Source organism: Ambystoma mexicanum, chromosome 13 (assembly GCF_040938575.1).
Source record: "Ambystoma mexicanum isolate Mex_15411 chromosome 13, UKY_AmexF1_1, whole genome shotgun sequence".
Lineage (NCBI taxonomy): Eukaryota > Metazoa > Chordata > Amphibia > Caudata > Ambystomatidae > Ambystoma > Ambystoma mexicanum.
The window spans coordinates 223,897,821-223,916,178 of record NC_090938.1 but is presented as its reverse complement, the minus strand read 5'-3'; positions in this window follow the sequence as shown (position 1 = coordinate 223,916,178).

The window sequence follows — 18,358 nt, the reverse complement described above, 5'->3', positions numbered from 1 at the left end:
AGAGGAGGTCTCCATTGCTTTTTTTTTCTCCCTCATTCTTTTTGAATGGAGCTAGACCAATGGGATCAGTCAAAAGACTAGCATGGCAACTCAGTTCCTCCAAGTGCTCTTCATCACTTGGGCCTCCTCCTCGCACCAGTACTACCACTCAGGTTTAAGAAGAAAAGGGTTGGGAGCGACTTTGCCATGCAGGAGGGTAGTGCCCTGCTTTATGTGAGCATAGAAAAGGAAGGTTGGGGAGTACAGTTATGGGGTCTCACTGTGGTGGGCGTGGAAAATACTGCATTCTCCCAGGCCATTGTCACCCATCCCAAGAAGGCTTTCCCTGCCCGTGAGATCCACCCCCTGAATGCACCCTCCCCATCACCCCCAGGGGGACTATAAGGTAGCTGCCTCACCACCCTGGCCTCATAGTAAGAGGCTCCCCCATGGAAGCAGTGACGATTCCCATGGATTCATCATATTGCTGAACAGCGTCTCAAAAATTGTACATTCCAGATTCAGTAGATATATTAATTTGAACTCTTGAATTCAGTCTTCTAAGATGCAGTATTTTGCAAAAGGTTCACCTGGAACCAGATTGCTTAAACTAAGATTCCAGATATTTCAATTCACTCTATAACAAATCCTTAGAATGTCTCTATACCCTATCAAAATGTGTGGGAGCAGGAATAAGACTGCCACTCAGCTAGGCTTTGAAAGCATCACCCGTAAAATCACAGAATGTAGACTGTGTGTCATTCAGCAATAAGAACTATTATATAATATACAACAATGAAACAAACCACACACAGCCTCGCTCAACAGCACTTGGCTGCTATCAACCTAAAACCACATCTACGCTCAGCAAACTGTGTCAACCAAACTGAAGCTGCGAGCAGCACATCACAGCGCTCTCGCTCTTTTCTCCTACTCAGTCCTACTAACTTACCCTCCTCCCTCTTGCTTTACAGATCCGCCAAGAAACTACACAGGTGTCAACAGTGCATGGTATATAAGATATATATCTCTTCCTTCAGTATATACTGTGGTCCTGTACAGGCACGCCTCATCGCCTTCTTCTGCTAGTTACAGCTTAACAATTAAGAGAATAGGACAATGATCTGAAAGCAAATAGGGCTGCATTGTAATATCCTATATGATTGGTTTGAGAGTGAAGTTCATCAAAATGAAGTCAATTATGGTATGGACCCAATTTGAGTGGAGATAAAATGTATACACTTTAATTCATGGGTTATTTGTTCTCCAAGTGCTTTGTAATCATTGTGATGACAATTTTTCTAATTCCTCTTCAGAGGCTAATTTACCCCCTTCCTGTATTCCTTTAGAGCGGTGTAATGACCTTGCCCTCAGGATATTTATATAATCTTCCAGAACTACCTCCCTGTTAATATCTTCCAATTTTTTGGAAAGAGTTGAGAACGTATATACTGTCACTTTCCTTAGGCGACATATCATCACTCATTTTTAGTCCTATTATCAAGATGCCTGTAAGAATAACAAACCTGCCCTTGTCATAAATAGTTGAATCCAACCTAAAGCTTGCCGACCTGTGGATCAAAGAGACTCCACTGGCCCACTTGGATGAGGAAGAGACTTGTGCTACCAAAAGGAAATTCCTATGTTGGGGGTCATGGCAGATTTTTTCTTCGGAAACAAATGGTGGTCTGATTTTGTGCACCATGTAAAATAAGAAGGGTAATTTCATGATAGAATGACACTTTCCTACTTTGTTCCATGTTATGTGCTTATTTGTATATAGATACAGAATATGGAGCAACAAATAAGTGTTACATCAAGAAAGTACACATTTTCTATTCTACATGGAGCTCAGAATCAAGACCTGAGTCTTCAGGCTCTAACCATCCACTCTATGGTAAATAAAGTATTGCAAAACAATCCCCCCTACAAAACACATGAGTTCCTTTATATATTGTTGAATTACAGCACTTTTTCTTCCCACTCATCCTCTCCCAATTTTCCCTTTCTGTCCCATATCGTTGGAATACAGCTCTCTTTCTTCCCACTCATCCTCTCCCAATTTTCCCATTCTGTCCCAATTTTCTCTTCGCCTTCCAACTCACAATAAACCCAGTAAACATGGAACATTGCCATCCCCTCACCGCATGTTTCGCATCCAGCTTCCGACAGCCAGGCATTTTTACGAACCGCTTTGGACCCCATAATAGGCTAATTTATTTGTAGGAAAATAAAAATGAAGAAACCTAGCCAAAAGCCGTAACTTGAAAAAAAAACATTTGAATGATATCATGTACGCTGCCCTTATTGTTGCCTCCAGTACATATTGCTCTTCCAACTCTAGAGCACGCGCAGAGCACGCTTTGAAGCTCATAGCTCTAGCCCGGATTTATACCGGCATTCCCTTTATTGTCAAGACATGACCAGCCTCTATTCCTGGTTTGATGGCTAGCTTGCTCTTTGCTTGGGTTGATAGCTGTATCTTTATCACAAATCTCCCCGCTCTTTAACTGACGTCATATGCTTCTGAACGTCGTCGTATCTGAAAGGTAGACCACAAGGGAATTTCCATCTGGAAGAGATATGTCATTGTAAATGGTCAAGGATAGGCTAGAACTCGCATCACTACATTACAGTGTGTGTGGCGATCCCTAGAAACACATGTATTTTATGGTCTTTAAACTCTGTGCACTTTGTATCCAGTGCTCAAGCTAAAATTCCCCCATTAGAGACCTATTCATAAAATTCCACTCTTATTCTTATTCCACCAAGCCTTTCCTTATTTGTTGCAGACTTGGGGCCCCACCAATGGTCTTTGTGTCTATAGTAGTACCACTATCAACAGAGTGGAGATATAAACAGATCCTTATCTTGTGCATCAAAATTAAATCCTCCATTGCTTCCTTGAGAAACTTCAGAGATTACTCCTCTGCGACCCATGCTCCTAATCATCCCACTTATCTAATAATTGGATGGTTAAGGATTTAAAGGCTGCAATGTTCCTTTCTAACATAGTCATTTCGTACACTTCGGGTACCTAGCTGCGCTATACACATTCAATAACAGAACATAGAAAGGGCTGAAAACTGGCCCGTTCTCATAATCCCTGAGCATGCCGCATGCGATCTGCCCTCCCTGGGACTTTTCCTGATATCCTGTTTACTTTTGATGTTGTGTATTGTAAGTTGATGGTTGTCTATGTCTCAGCGCCCTTAAGCCTTCGGGTACCTGGCTGTGCGATACAAATTCAGTAACATAACATAACTATATCTCTTGTTTTATTTATTATTTACAGGTCGGAAGAATGCTCTTAGAGGCACAAAAGAATGTACACTAGATAAGAAATCAGATTCGACAGGAAGAAGTGAGCCTCTTACAATGGCTTGAGTTTGAGGGACATTCTGACCAGGTTGTGGAGGGGAGTAAATGGAACAGTCACTGAGGACAATACATGAGTGGACATACATAGATTAAGAACTAACATGAAACATGTATTGTATTTTCATTGATATCCTCTGTCACACAATGATTAAAGTTCCAGTTACACCACTCGTAGACTTTTCTTAATTTCATCTTTCAAGGCAGTAATGGTCCGCTGAATACTTTACTGCAAATCTCTGAAAAAAAGGTAGCAAGGTCTTCTTTAATGAAAGCAAGTGCTGTGTTTTTAGGCTGTTTCCATAGGTAGCAACCCCTGCCCTGGAGTGTCTGCCATAATTATATCTGGTGGACATTTTGAATGCCCTTTTGCAGATGCAGAAGCAGGGTCTTTCAAAATTAGGAAACCACCAAAGGATCCTCTTTTTGGAGATTCTAATATGACATCATAATGTGCAGTGGATGTCGTCACTATGTGCGAGCCTGTCCAGTCGCAGATTTGAGGTGTGTGCTTTCTAAATCCACAATCATTACTCATAAGGTACTGCAGCACTATCGCGTTAGGCTATCCTGCCCATTTTTATTTCCATCAATTTAGGAAACCGTTGATTTATTCCACATAGAAGAAATAACGTTATAAGACTCCAAATGTCATTCAATTTTGTATTCAGTAACCAAGCATTTCCCACACACAACAGAGAGACATTGATGAGGGACGGTCCCTGGAGGTTGGGTCAAGCCCTTATATAGGAGGCAATGGTTGGAAGAAAGGTGTCAGACCAGATGGTGCAGGGCTGTGGAGAAAGGACCATTGTTGTGGCTAGAGAAGCATAACGGATGACGCCGGTGTGGAGAAACCTGGATGCTAAGGAGACAAGACAACTTGGAGGAAAGAAAATGAAGTGTCTTGCAGTAGAGGATGGGGTGTAACTTGCAGGGGAAATTAAGGAGGTGGGAAAGAGAAAGTGAAGGCGGAAGTGGAGATTGCGGGGGACAAGAAGAACCTGCAAGAAGAGGATGCAAGACTTCTAGATAAGGTGCAAAGATCGTTAGGAAATGGGAATGGGGGTAGAAGGAGTGACCAGGAGGATGGGGTTGCACAGAAGGGCAGGTATGCAAGGTGGTGGTGCCCTATCCAGAGTTGGTGAGGCAGAAGCAAGAGGAGGTAGTGTCAAAAGGAGGAGGCACTGGAGCCATTGTTGGAGCAGGTAGAGAAAAGATGAAACCTGAGAAGGCTGAGACCGAGCTGGAAGGTCCCCCAGCTAGGCTATACACCTGCCTGACTAATGGGCCAGAAAGGATTGGGTAGAGCACCTGGTGAGGTGATTGGAAGGTGACAGGACATCAGCATGAGAAAAATGATGATGGTGGAAGAGATGGGAGAATAGAAGAGGGTCCCTGAGAAAAGATATTGTTATGGAGGTGTGAAGATGGTAGACAAACGGGGGAGACTTTTCTTGGGCTGGAGTGAAGCCCCTCTCACCAACACAGCCAATAAACTAACATCCAGACAAGTGCCTTGGGGCCCAAGCTTACTGGCTCCCAGCCTCACCAGTGTGGCTGCTCAGATATGGATAAAGGCAACATGCAACCCCTGAAACGGGGTAAACGGATCCTACTGAGAAGGTGAAGTCGTATGAAATCCTGTCTAGCACCCATCTGAAAAGAAGTACCATAGAAAAATCACCACTTGGACTGTGAGTGACTGGAAGCCACCAACACATTATAGCGCTTTGAAACACATTGTGTATAGGCGCTATATAAATAAACATATATCATATCATAACGGTCAGAGAGGGGGCCTGGATAGATTTGTGTGACTATTGAAAGACTCCCTCAAACTTTCTTTGGATTTTCTTTTATTGGACTCGAGGGGGCGTTGTTCTATCTTCTTGAATTGGGAGATCAAGGGAGAAGTCGTTCTCCTTTGTTGCTCCATGTTGAGACCTTTATTTGTGTTATCCGACAAAATACACCATACATCCCTAAGCACTGGCCTATGTTTCTTAATGACCTCCTGGGCTTCCTGACAAAACACAGAAGGAAAGGAAGTTCCAAACAACGTCCAATAGTGAGCATTTGATGAGTCCTACCAATAACGCGCAGTGTGTGAACTATGTGTCTTCCCCGGTCGGCAGGTAAAATGTAACACACCCACTCTGTAACAGAGGCCCTTGTTCGATCATCCTTCAAGAAATAGATTTACTGTCTAAAAAAGAAACTGCAACAAGCGGGATCCCGGATTGATGCTTCTACTCCAGTGCGCCGGGATCACCAGGAGGAGCTGCAGATGAAGATGTCGTACTCTGCGCCCCGGCGTCAAGCTCCACATTTTGATGAACACGCTGACTGAGAATTTGTTTAAGGGGGACAGCCGTAGAGGCAGCCAAACAGGTGAACACAGCAGCACTTCTTAAATTGAGAAATCAGAAACCATGAACCGAAAAAAGAAAGGAATTGCAAGACCTTTGCCTCTGGAGGGAAACCCTCTCAATCTACATAAATCATTGCCACAGACTGTCCTGCTCGGAAAGATCAGGTTAATGCAGACCGTTTTAGAAAATTACCTCGACGAAGTTAGTCGTCTACCTTGCTAATTTGCTCCGAAGGCTAGTGCTGGCTTAATTAGGAATGCCTTACACACACACAAGAAAAAGGAGAGCATAGTATTGTGAAAGAAAACAGGTCAGATTGGTGCATGCAACACGAGCACAATCCTGCTTGAACAAGAAATGGGGATCCTTTTGGGTGTACACAAAATGTACAGAGAACATTCCCTCTGGGGTTGCTTTTGGTGCACCTGTTTAGAAGAGATTTGCCTCCCATTTCGATTCTGTGTTATGGGCAGGGCCAGGCTGATGGGGAAATTGATATTTCTCAGAGGCACCGAGAAGTAATTCAGTACTGTGGCTCTCTTGAGTGGGTAGCATTCCATTCAGCTGGTTATTGGGCCGCGTTCATTTTCAGTAGACGTCCACTTTACATGTTTTTCATAAGGTGGATATACAGTATGGCTTCAGGTGTGTTGACTTGTGTATGAGTTTCACTGGGGAAGCTCCAAAACAGCAATGCCTGGGATGGTGAATTGTATTGAGGCACTTCAAAACATAGGGCAGACTGCTATTCTTTAAAAAAAAAAAATATGTACAAGGAAGGAAAGTTAACATATAAAACCATAGCAAATGATGGAAAACAAAAATAAACCGATCCTAAATTGTAAATTGATGAGGTTTGGGTTGATGGAGTAAAATTTTAGGATCCCCTTGATGAGAAGTGCTGCGCATCAAAGAACTATCCTAGAGGTGCTGGGGGGGTCACTGGAAGACCTTCCAGGAGGGCATTACCACCATCCAGGTGGGAGAGGACCAAGGCTCGGACAGCAGATCTGAAGTTGTTTGCTGAGATAAAGAGCTTGATTTTTCACAATATGGATAGTTGGTACCAAGCTTTTTGTGTCTTTCTTGCTGTGTACTTCTTGAAAGAGAGGTGTCTGTCAATGTAAAACCGAAGAGTCTTGACTCGGGTGGCCAGCTAGGGTGAGAAGCCATTGCGTGTCATAGCGGAGGGCCAGATTTAAAATTCAGGGTTTTTGGTGGTGTTGGTCAGCAGTAGGAAGTACGTCTTGAGCCTCAGGTATTCACTTAACATAGAGGACTGGATCAATGTGAGGCAGGATTTGAGCCTGTTGATGCCTTCAATGGGGGGGATCTTAAGATAGAGCTGCGTGCCATCTGCCAATTGGTGGATGTGGATATTGTGTAGAATGAGTAGGATTTTGCGCAGTTCAATTTAAGTGTTGAAGGTCAAGGGTCATAGCATGGATCTGTCTGTGACTCCAAACGTGATGGGTAGAGCTAGTAATTGGGTGGATGACCTTAATGGTAGCAATTTTTGTGATGCATCTGAAATCAGATTGGAAGTAGTGAAGGAGGATGTTTGTATTGATGTGTTGGGGGGGGGGAGTTGCTTGACTCTTGCTTTCTCAATGATCTTACCTATGAAGGGAGGATGAGTTGTAGGGTGGTAGGTTCGAAGGTCATCAGGATCTAGCCTTGGTTTCTTGAGATATGGGAGGATTTGTGCGGTCCTGAGGATAGAGGGTATGATGCCTTGAGTAAGACAGCTGTTTATGATTGCTAGGTAAGGGTGGAGTGATTCTGTCAGACGAGTCTTGATAATGGAGTATTGGAGGGTGCCATCTGTGTATGATGTGGTCTTCAGCAATGCTATAGTGACAGTCATGTCTTCCATGGTGAGTGTCTTGAAAGTTGTCCAGACAGTAGTTGTGTGATTTGGGATGTGTGGTATGCCTTCAGCTGTGGTGTTAGTGTTTATGTGCTGATGGATCATGCTGATGAAGAAAGAGTTGACAGTGGTGGATTTGTTTTATTTAGTGCGGTAACGGATGGGAGGGGAAGAGGGTTGACATCATGTTTGATGGACTTGATGAGAGCTCCACTGTAGTTGTTGACCTTGGCTATTGTGTCCTGGTAGTTTGACATCAAAGTGGTGATCAGTCATTTGAATGTAGTGCACATTTCCTTGGGCATGGCAAGGTCGAATGCACTACTGGACTGTCACCAAATTTTCCATGGTTTCTGATGGTTTTTCTGTTGAGGTTGACTCCTTGTTTGTACCAGGATGTGATGGTTAGGTTTGAGGGTGGAGTGTTTTACTGGGGCATGGCAGTTAATGTTGGCTTTGAGGGTCGTGATGAGTACATGAAGTAGCGAGTCGCAGTCCTGTTTCCTTTGAGATAGATCATCACGTGGAGGTGCAGGTTGGCAAGGTCTTCAATCAAGAACTTCCCAGTGGAAGCTTTCATGGATCTGAATGCTTGTTTGCTGGGTTTTCATTGGATGTTTTACTGTGGTGGTGTGACTAATGCCCAGCAATGTGGCCTCCCTCATTAATGGTATCAGTAAAAATGTTAAACAATGGTGGTTATTCCCTTGATTGATTGTGGAAAAGTTACTCTCTTAGAAGAATCAGACTAGAGTAGCAATACCACCAGAGCTGTGCACTTTCTTATCATGGGGCTGGATTACAAAATAATCACGGCAAATAGTGGTTTTGCATATGCAGTTACTTTGGTGTTAGTGCACAAGGCATTTGCATTCTTGATGATTCATTCACAAATACAATTTGCACAACTCTCTGGGTTGGCGCTCCACCATCAACAATGTGAGGTGAGGCAGAGTGGCATTGTGATGAGGATCTCCAGGTCTCCCTTCTCCCCACAAGCCTCCTACAGCATGGAGTTGACCAGCTGGGGATAGTGACATTTACAATGCTGGTCCATTAAGCGGTTCTGAGGAAGGGCACCTCGAGATCAGAGGCACTTTCAGCATGGCCCCACTCTATTAATACGACTGTTTCGAACCATGTTATGTTTAGAATTGTGGAGCTGCCTAGAAATGCTTACCGGGTATAGTCTGACGAACAGGTAGACTTAGGAAGAGCGCGGTCCTGATGGCTTCGCTAGCAGACCTAGTGTGTAAGCTTAGCTATGCATGTGCAAAAACTCGAAAACAAAGGTAGCTGACTGAACTCTTGAAGGCTCTGTCTGTGTTCCTGGCATGACGGGGAAAGAAAGCAAACACATCTGAATCCTCAATGCCCCTGAGCCTGAATCAATCGCTAAAGGCAAACTGATATAAAACGTGGTTCAGCGTGTTGGTCAAATCTCGTCCCGGGGTTGGGGACAAGGAGGTATAAAAGAGAGAGGATGTGAAGTGGCAGTGTGGGTGTTCGGATTAGTGAAGGGATATGAAGAACGGAGTGGAGGAGCAAGCAGAGGAGCATTAGGGAGTAGGTGGACAAGTGGGGGAGATTGGATGAGGTGAAGGTGCAGGAAGAGGTGCTAAAGCAGGACAGGTTGGAGGCTTGAGAGGAGAGGAAAACAGAAATTGGGGAAATGAGAGCAGAGGAAGAGGTAATGTTGACATATGAGGAGGATTGAATGGGATGTTGTAGAGAGGAGTGGGAAGGAGAAGGAGAGAGAAAGGCCCATAGTTTACTTTAGTTTATTTGAATGTGTAGGGGAATGCGTTTGAAAGGCAAGGTAAGCCTATATATTGTTCAGCAATGGGGAGGGGTGGAAAGCATGTCGTGCAGGAGCCAGGAAGACCGCCTTAAGGCAGTGTGAGGGCCAGACTTCAGGTTTGTCTACAGGCTCCGGCCAGCTTCATATTAACAAGGAGTCAAGTCAGATTGGGAGCGCCAGTGATAGGTTCAGGACCCTGAGACTCAAAGGAGAACCCAAGCTAGGACAGACACCCATAGAACCTCCAGGTAGAACGTGCCACTGGCAGCCTTGAACCACAACAGAAGTAGCTGAAACACATGTGTGATGCTCTGCATCTCATTTGCGATATGAAAGACGTTCATTGCCATTCTGACCCCATTTGAGTTGCTCATTCCTTTGAACAATTCCTAATTAATCCTTTTAAACAGAGTCCATGAGTTACATCCTTTGTGGAGGCCACTTGGCATCTTGATAGCATGCTTAAAATGCATTTGTACTCCCGCAATTTTTACTTGATCCAGATCGAGGCAAGTGGAATACATGGCGTGACTGCCTTGATAGCTATCCAAGAATGATTTTATTGAAGGCCATTTTTCACAGGAACAGCGGTAAACACAGAAGCATGGGAGATATGTTTTTGTAGGTCCATGTTCACCTTCAAAGCCATGCACAGCATGAAAGTGGTTCTCCATGGGTTAAGGAGAGCACTTAGGGAGGCAAGCCAGCACTGCATTCCCTGGTTCCAGATGACCGAGATAAAACAAGACCCTTATCTGCAGTCTGAAAATCTGGAACTCCAATCAGGTCACTGGTATTACAGCATACAACATTGAAAAAAAGGACATTTAACAGTGGCTTTTATAAAAATGACTGTCAAGCCTGAACCCGAGTTTCTGAGATTGCTAGAAATCACCCTCGGAGCTGCACTGTTCCTCAACAAATTTGGTCTATGGAATTCTGCAAGATAAGCAATGAGGTTCCACTTGAGGCAGTATTTGGACATCCAGTCCTCAGTATCACTAAAGCACTGTTTCAGATGTTGGGTGTCCCTTAATGAAGACTCTTAAAGGTGTGACTGTGCCTTCAGCATACTGATGAATGGAGATGACCAAGTTCTCAAGTAGGTCCCTGAGTGGTTTCACATACAAATTGAATTTCGTGAGGGAGGAGATGGAACCTTGTGGCACCCCTGATTCAGTGATGTCACTGCTGAGTTCAGCTACTCTCAATTTACCTGTTAATGATCATTAGCTTAATACAAGGAAAATCAGCTCACAACCCTTCCTCAAACCACATTTGGTCTTTCAGGATACAATGAAGTAGCCATGATATAGCTGAGAGATAACGGGGACCGGCAAACTTTGCATCTTCGACCATCAAGTATTCTTTTAGAGTTCTAAACAGTAGACCTCCACTGTGAGTCATTTGGGGTTCGTTAGGGGTCACAGCCATGACTGGTATGACCATTAGTCAGGATACCTATGAAGGATACTCAGGTAGCCAGCTGTGATCTTCAGGTTACTTTCATCAGGTTGCATCACAAGAAGATGGGAGCAAGTGGGTTTCCTTAGTGCCTTCCTAACACCCAGGCTACATCATTACCAACTGCCATGGGTGGAATCTCATACACTCCGCATTCCAGTCAGTTACACTCCAGGCATTCCATTCATGACCTCACACCTGCAGACACACAGCATGTATTCAGGAAGAAGGATAAAGCAGGGAATAACCATACAATAGAAATACCATTCCTAACACCTCCCTTCCTTCCACCTAACCAGACAAACAACACAACACCCCCCCTTTCTTCCACACAACGGACACCTACCTCAAAACATATGCTCAACGCAATTCCAAATACAAAGGATGGTTACTCAAACAGGCATAACTAACCCACTGGCAGATGGACCACACCAACAAAACTACCAACCCAACCCAAACCAACAGAACAAGACAAAACACCTTCTGCTCACCGTTGCCACCAGAAAGCCTCAAACCTGCCACATTTGAGCACTGCCTGCCCCTCTGGGTGACCAAACCTACAACCAGAAGCCCTTCCAAAAAACTGACCACCTTCTATCCACCACTGCCACTGATGGATCGTGGAGCTGCCTCCCCCAAGCACAAACAGTCCCTATATGGACTGGCACGTAGTCCTACTGCACCAAAATGAGAAAACTAACTAACTTCCAGATACAACCAATCCAAGAAGATCTGACAGGAACAACTGGGACACACAACCCACACACACTCAGCACACATACCCAGAGCCAAATTCACTACACATGCACCTGAGCAACAGACACGCACAGTAGGATTCCAACCAAAAGAAAACCCTCACGAATCCCAGTTTGGTGGCCACACAAACTGAGCCATGACACCAAGGATTACAAACAAAGTCCAACACTACTACACAAAGGCTGATCCTCTGTTGACCTGATGGAAAAGAAACTAAAATTGTCCCATTGTCACAGGAATACACCACTCTAATTGGCATTCTCTGTGGACACATTGAAAACACAAGGAATCAGATAGCCTAGGTAGACATGGCGGGGCTAACTCTTCCCTCTACCCCCAATCTACTCCATCTAGATCCTCTAACTCTGGACCTCATACTTAATACCACTCTTGGGAATGGAAACACTCCCATCCAGCTAAACCCAACTGTCTCTCCACTGGACACTGTAAAACTCTAAACAACTGGAGGCGTCCCAACCACACCAGTACTACAAACGGCATGCTGGCAGTGCACTGCCCCACACCTGTTAACCTACCCAACAACAACAGTGGGCTACTCTTCTCACACGTACACATAAAATCATCTACCAAGTAACATAAGTGGGTCACTAATCTCACCCATGCTGAAATAACATAAGCACGCACCTCAATGGGCTACTCTACTTACCCATACTTGCCCATACTAGTGCTTAAAAAACATGCAACTCACTCCTTCACAGACAACACCAATGGGTAAACACGCTTACCCATACTGGAACACCAAAAACATGCAGCTCACTGCTACACACATAGGTGGTTACTCTACTTCTACTCGTAACAAGTCATCCACACATACACATCAATGGTAACTCAGCCACCCATAATACAGTGACAAAAGCATGAAACTCACCTCTACTTCAAAATCAACATGAAGTCATGCTCACCCATACTAAAATGACATGAATTAACAATAACCTAAGACATACTAATCCAGAATGACCTTCTAAATGAGCTGGAGAAAATCTACAACCTTTCATAACGATGAACTCTCTGATATTGGCACAATCTAAAAGTAGCATGTTCCGAGATGCAACCTAACATCCTGCAAATCCTCCAAAAGATATTGAACTAACATTTACCACAGCATCACCTCAGAGAAGACACATTCACACCCAACACACATTTTTTTTCCTGCTAAAATGTCCTTTTTGCAAAACTGCAAATTAACATCCAGAAAAGCCCCAAATGATTATTTCTATTAATGATCTTGATGATTTAGCCAAAGTTATCACCACACACACACGCTGTGCGTGTCGTGGTCACAAATGAACTGTCACCTGTACACAACCTTAAGCAGCAAGCAAACACACACCGCTGACATCTTGTTGCATATACTAGTTGCTCCTGAAAAGCCTCAAATGGTTATCTATAACATTACCACAACATCGCTTAAGCAAAGCTCTACCCTAGTATGTAACCAGCAATAAAGGCCCTGCATGCTAAATTCCACTTTCCTCATCATGAACATAGTATTAGACTTGAAAACCCTTCACCATCCAAGGTGCTGCATAGTTCCTTTAATAAAACTTGACGGGACACTATCTGGATGCATGAACAGGATCGTGCCACAACTCATGGACTTTTCCCTCGGACGGCATTCACCCATGGCGAAGTCGAACACAGTTACCTGACCTCCATATCAAAATGCTTATGTCCTCACACCGCATCAGTTGCACACCATGGCTCAGTCCCCCATCCACTTACGAACCGCCACAGCTCAAACTTCCTTATCTCAATGGCTCTTCTGCCACAACTAAGTCGAAGGCACACCAAAAGCTTCCTTGATATCCACGGTGACCAAAGCCGAACTGCTTCCTGGTGATGCAAATTAGGGCTCGCCTCCTGGCTGAAATGTCACCCAGCACTGGGTGCCTTTCTCTAACCCTAACGTTGGTTCCTCATAAAGTACGAACGGCCTTCACCGCCATCACTGGCAGGACACCTACATTCCATGCCTTCACCAGCACTCCAGGCGTACCCACTGACGTCACCACTTGCTGGTAGGTCGTGGACTTGCACATGGCTCTGCAGACCCAACCGCCACCACAGCTGGCCACGAGAATAAGAGTCACTTCATGCCAGCCAGCACTCACTCCCTTGGGCCACGCAGGGATCTCACAACCTCACAAGGCAAGACGCTCTCCAGCACTCCCAGACACTATGGTAAAGTCCTTCCTTTACCAGATGAACATAAACTGACATGCACACTTTATCCGATGTACCATTTAATGATCTAGGAAGACTTCCAACATTTCGACAGCACACCTCGGTCACCCCATTACTGATCTCCGAGGGTGTTCTGGTGCTATGTTCCTCTGGGGTGAACCAATTCCTCATGAGCTCAGTTTCCTTATGTATCTCTCAGGGGAACAAGCCGATATATCTATGGCAAGTGAGACTCTGACACAGTACTCATCCAAAAGGATATCCAGAGTCTCTGTTAGCTCTGGGTGCTAACCAAGACAGTTTCTGGTATCTTTAGAACTCCTTGGCACCCTTACAATCTCTGCCAACATTACTTCTCCTGGGTGCCTGGCAGGACAAGAATCCTTTACTTTCCCCTGGGTGGTGGGACTCATCATGGGGGGCAGTGGGTTCCCTCTCCTTTCCTTTGGTCTCTCTGCTTCCTGCTCTGCACCCCTAGCAGCAGTCTCCTTTCTCCTCCCCCTGGCTCTCATTCACACAGGTACCTGTCTTCTCCTGGGTTCTTCAAGGTCCTCACCAAGACCAGCTCATCGCCAATTGTTATGACCATTAGTCAGGATACTTATGAAGGATACTCTGGTAGCCAGCTGTGATCTTCAGGTTACGTTAATCCGGTCATATCACAAGGAGATAGGAAGTACAGTACTAGGGAAACCCACTGGCTCCCACCAGCAGGCTACATCATTACCAACTGCCATGGGTGGAATCTTATACACTCAGCATTCCAGTCAGTCACACTACAGGCATTCCATTCATGACCTCACACCTGCAGACACACAGCATACATTCAGGAAGGAGGACACCATAGCAGGGAATAACCATACAATAGAAATACCATTCCGAACAGTGACCCCTGTCTCGGTTGCTTCCCTGTTTTTTTTCTGTAACTGGAAGCTCCTGGCCACCAGAGTAGTGGGGTCCCTGCCACACCATGTTTTCTGGGGCTTGCAGCTTGAGAAGGAAGTGGTCAGCAGGGTGAGCTGACCATGACATGTGGCATGTGTCACATGCCATGTTCAGCTCCCACCCCTTCTCCTCTGACTTTGTTGTGGCTCATATACAGGAATAAGGAAGCTCTTCCAGCTTCCTGGTTCCTGTTTGAGAGTAGCACGGAGGACCCGAGGGTGACCTGGAGTGATGGACCGAAGCTGGAAAAACAAGTAAGAAGGCTTTATAAAATAAAATAAATGTGATTTGTATTTTGCATGTGTGAACGGCGTGTCAGATGTTTGTATGTGCTATGGGTCAGTGAGTGGTGGGTGAATAAGAAATGTGATGTGTGTGTGTGTGTTTGAATGTTGTGGGTTGGTGTGTGCCTGTGTGGAGAGTGCAGTGAGAGTGGATGTAAGAGAAGGTGTATGAGTGAGTGACTGGTGGGTGAGAGTAGGAATGCGATGGCGTGTGTTTGAATGTTCTGGGTGGAAACGCAGGTGTTTGGCGCATCTGAAGGTTGTGTGCCATCACTTCCCGTGATGTCATGTGGGGGTGGGGTCAAATGACATCACTTCCTGTGATTTCATCAGAGGCCAAGGGTCATGTGTGTCACTTCTGCTACCCCAGGCATTTCAAATTATGTCCCAGGAACTCTGCCTAACCCCCTGTACATCTGAAAATGTCAACTGAAGCAAGATTCTCTACGATGGCTGCAAACATTCTGGGGTAATTAAGGAATAATGGGATTGGGTCGTACCTTCTTGCAAATAGAGGTATTAACTTCACTAGGTGGTAGAGCGACTCAAATTAGGTGGCCGGTGGTGGAAAAAAAGAGCACACTCTTCAGTCGAAATAGCTGGATTGGGGAATTGTGGGATCGCTTTGTGATTACAGAAAAGACGTTTTCTAGCCAATAAATTGATCTGATAATCTGGCTACTGATGAGACATGCACCAACGCACACAAATAATTGTTTTATGTGAGGAGCCAGGAATGAGACACGGACACAGAGGATTCATGTTTTTGGCCATAAACATTTATTGAAACAAAAAGGGGTTGGAATATGCTTCACTATCCCTATTCTAGGAGGCATTTCCCTGCCTAAAGCAAAACAAAGATTCTGTCCAATGTCAAGATGTCCAAAGCAAAAATGTCCTGAGTCCGAAACACTATCCTGTGCCTCGCACTCTAAAAATTAACTCTAAGGTGAAAAGGGAAAAGTGCACAAACATTCAAAAAGGAAAGGCGTAATTCCAGCACTAAAGTTCCAGGTGGATAAAGTTCATAGTTCCAAAGACTGACTCCTTCCCCTGGATTTCTCTTTACTGTATTTTAAACTTTTAAGGATATGAGTTTTCCTTGGGCTTCTTTTGGTCAGCAGAACAACTTGTATGCAAAATAACTTGGCACTTAGTCTTAATTTTGGTAGGATATCTGGTGTACGCCCCTGGCAGGTTTCTTCTCCTCTTTAGTATAAATTCAACAGTCTTTGGCTATACCTAATATATCCTTATCAGGACTCCTTCATGTGATTTACTTTTACACACTGTCCAACATGACTTTGCCTGGATGGAATGCTCTCCTGCCAGGACATTCTCATATGCTTCTCTGTGCACACTTGTAAACTTGACAATAATCTGTATTCATTCTGTTAAGTCTCTTTAGGAAATATCGAGTGTCCCATTCTACCTCATATGCTTTATTTATTCGTGTTTGCCTTCGGTAGGCTTGCCGACATGCCACGGTGTCCAAGCTTCCCTTGGGAGACTCATCGGCTCTCAGTGGCGTGCATCGGTACTCCTGCGGCAACTATGCAGCACCTCTTTGGTGTCCTGCTCCTTCTTCCCGGGTTCGCCACCTCTGTTTTGTGGCTTCCGTGTCTCTTGTGGCTCCCGCCTGCCTTCTCTGGGTTTCTCCGTGCTTGAGCGGCATGGATGCTGCTTTTCAGTGCCTGCTTACACCAGGAAGTCTTCCCTTCTCTTCCTCTCATGGCGTCCATGCAACCTGCTCTTCTTGGCCTCCGGATGGCCCCACGGACAGCTCAACAGCACAGCGGTCCCTTGGTTAGTACCGGGAGGGATATCCAGTGATTTTCTCAAACCGGTTAGTAGAGCCATTTTTTAACGAAACATTTTAATGACAAAAATACTTGATTTGTTTTTAATATATATATGCACGAGAGAGTTAAGTGGGGAGAGGTTAAAAACACGGGGAAACAAGGGGCTGGAGGGGTTGAGCTCCCCAAATTAAAAAAAAATTCAGTATGTTTTTGTTAAAATAGTTTCGGTCAAAAATACCTTAAAAACAATTGCCGTAAAATCACAGTAAATCCTGAGAGGACGAGATTCTCCTAGCCAGCATCTCCCTTCCCTCAGATGGCTCTGCGGTTTCAATGTCCCAGCATAGAGTATGCGCTAACCACCTCTAGAGTGCACATAACTTTTACATCCAGGGAAAGAATTCCATTCTTGATGACGATGGTAAAGTATTCTCAGTATCTTTCAGAGAGGTTTGGGGGGGTGGGTGAAGGGAGTCATGACAATACCAGGGCTGTCCAACTTCCGGCTTCCAGGGCTGGGATACTGATGGGTTTTCACTATATCCCTCATTAATATTCATGAGGAAAAATGTGCATACATTTAGAATCATTGTATGCAAATTTAAACTCAACATGAATCCGGCCCTTGTGGCCTGGAGTTGGACAACCCTGAAATATGCCATGGGAAATAAAGGGGTATCCCTAGAAGGAGAAAGGGTATACCATGTCTCGTTCGAAGATGTGTCACGCCCCTGAGTGTTGTCTCCTCCATGTAGGGTCGGGATCAGGTACTGCCATCCCCTGGCCACATGGGGAGAGGTCACTGCTGGAAAAGGAGTGATGACACCATCGGATTCATCACAGATACTAAATAATTGTGAAACATAAAGTAGAGAAATGTTTCTTTCAATTTCTTTCAGTCATTGAGCTAGGAGGATAGCTTGGGGGCAATGTGTGTGTCTTGGAAGCAAGAACAGTGTCTGAAATCCTGTTCCCACATTTAGAGGCTGGTCCCTGGTGTGAAGCATGCCCCCGCCCCGCCTGTTTAGAGACTGAACTCCAGCATGAATCGCGATATATAGGGCCTCATCACGAGTTGGGCGGTAATGCCGGCGCTAGTAGCGCCGGCGCTAATAGCCCTACCGCCAAACCCCCGGCGCTATCAGTGCCGGATCATGGGTTTGGCAGAACGGTTATTGCCCATTCCCCATTGGGCCCATTCGGGAATTCCTCGTTCCCCATTGGGCCCAATGGGGAAAATGTGTGCTATTACCGCCGGCGGACTTCCCGCCGGCGGTAAACGTGCCGAAAATCGGCAAATTTGCTGCGGATTTCCCCCAGCTCAGAGCTGGAGGGAAATCTGCCAAGGTCATGATCTGGCAGACCCTTAAATGTGGCGGTAATAGTGCTACCGCCGCATTTAAGGGTTACCGCCAAACTTGTGATGAGGCCCATAAACTCTATTGTATTCTCGGTCAGAACAGTATATGGAAATTGATTGAGATGTAGCAATTATTCGG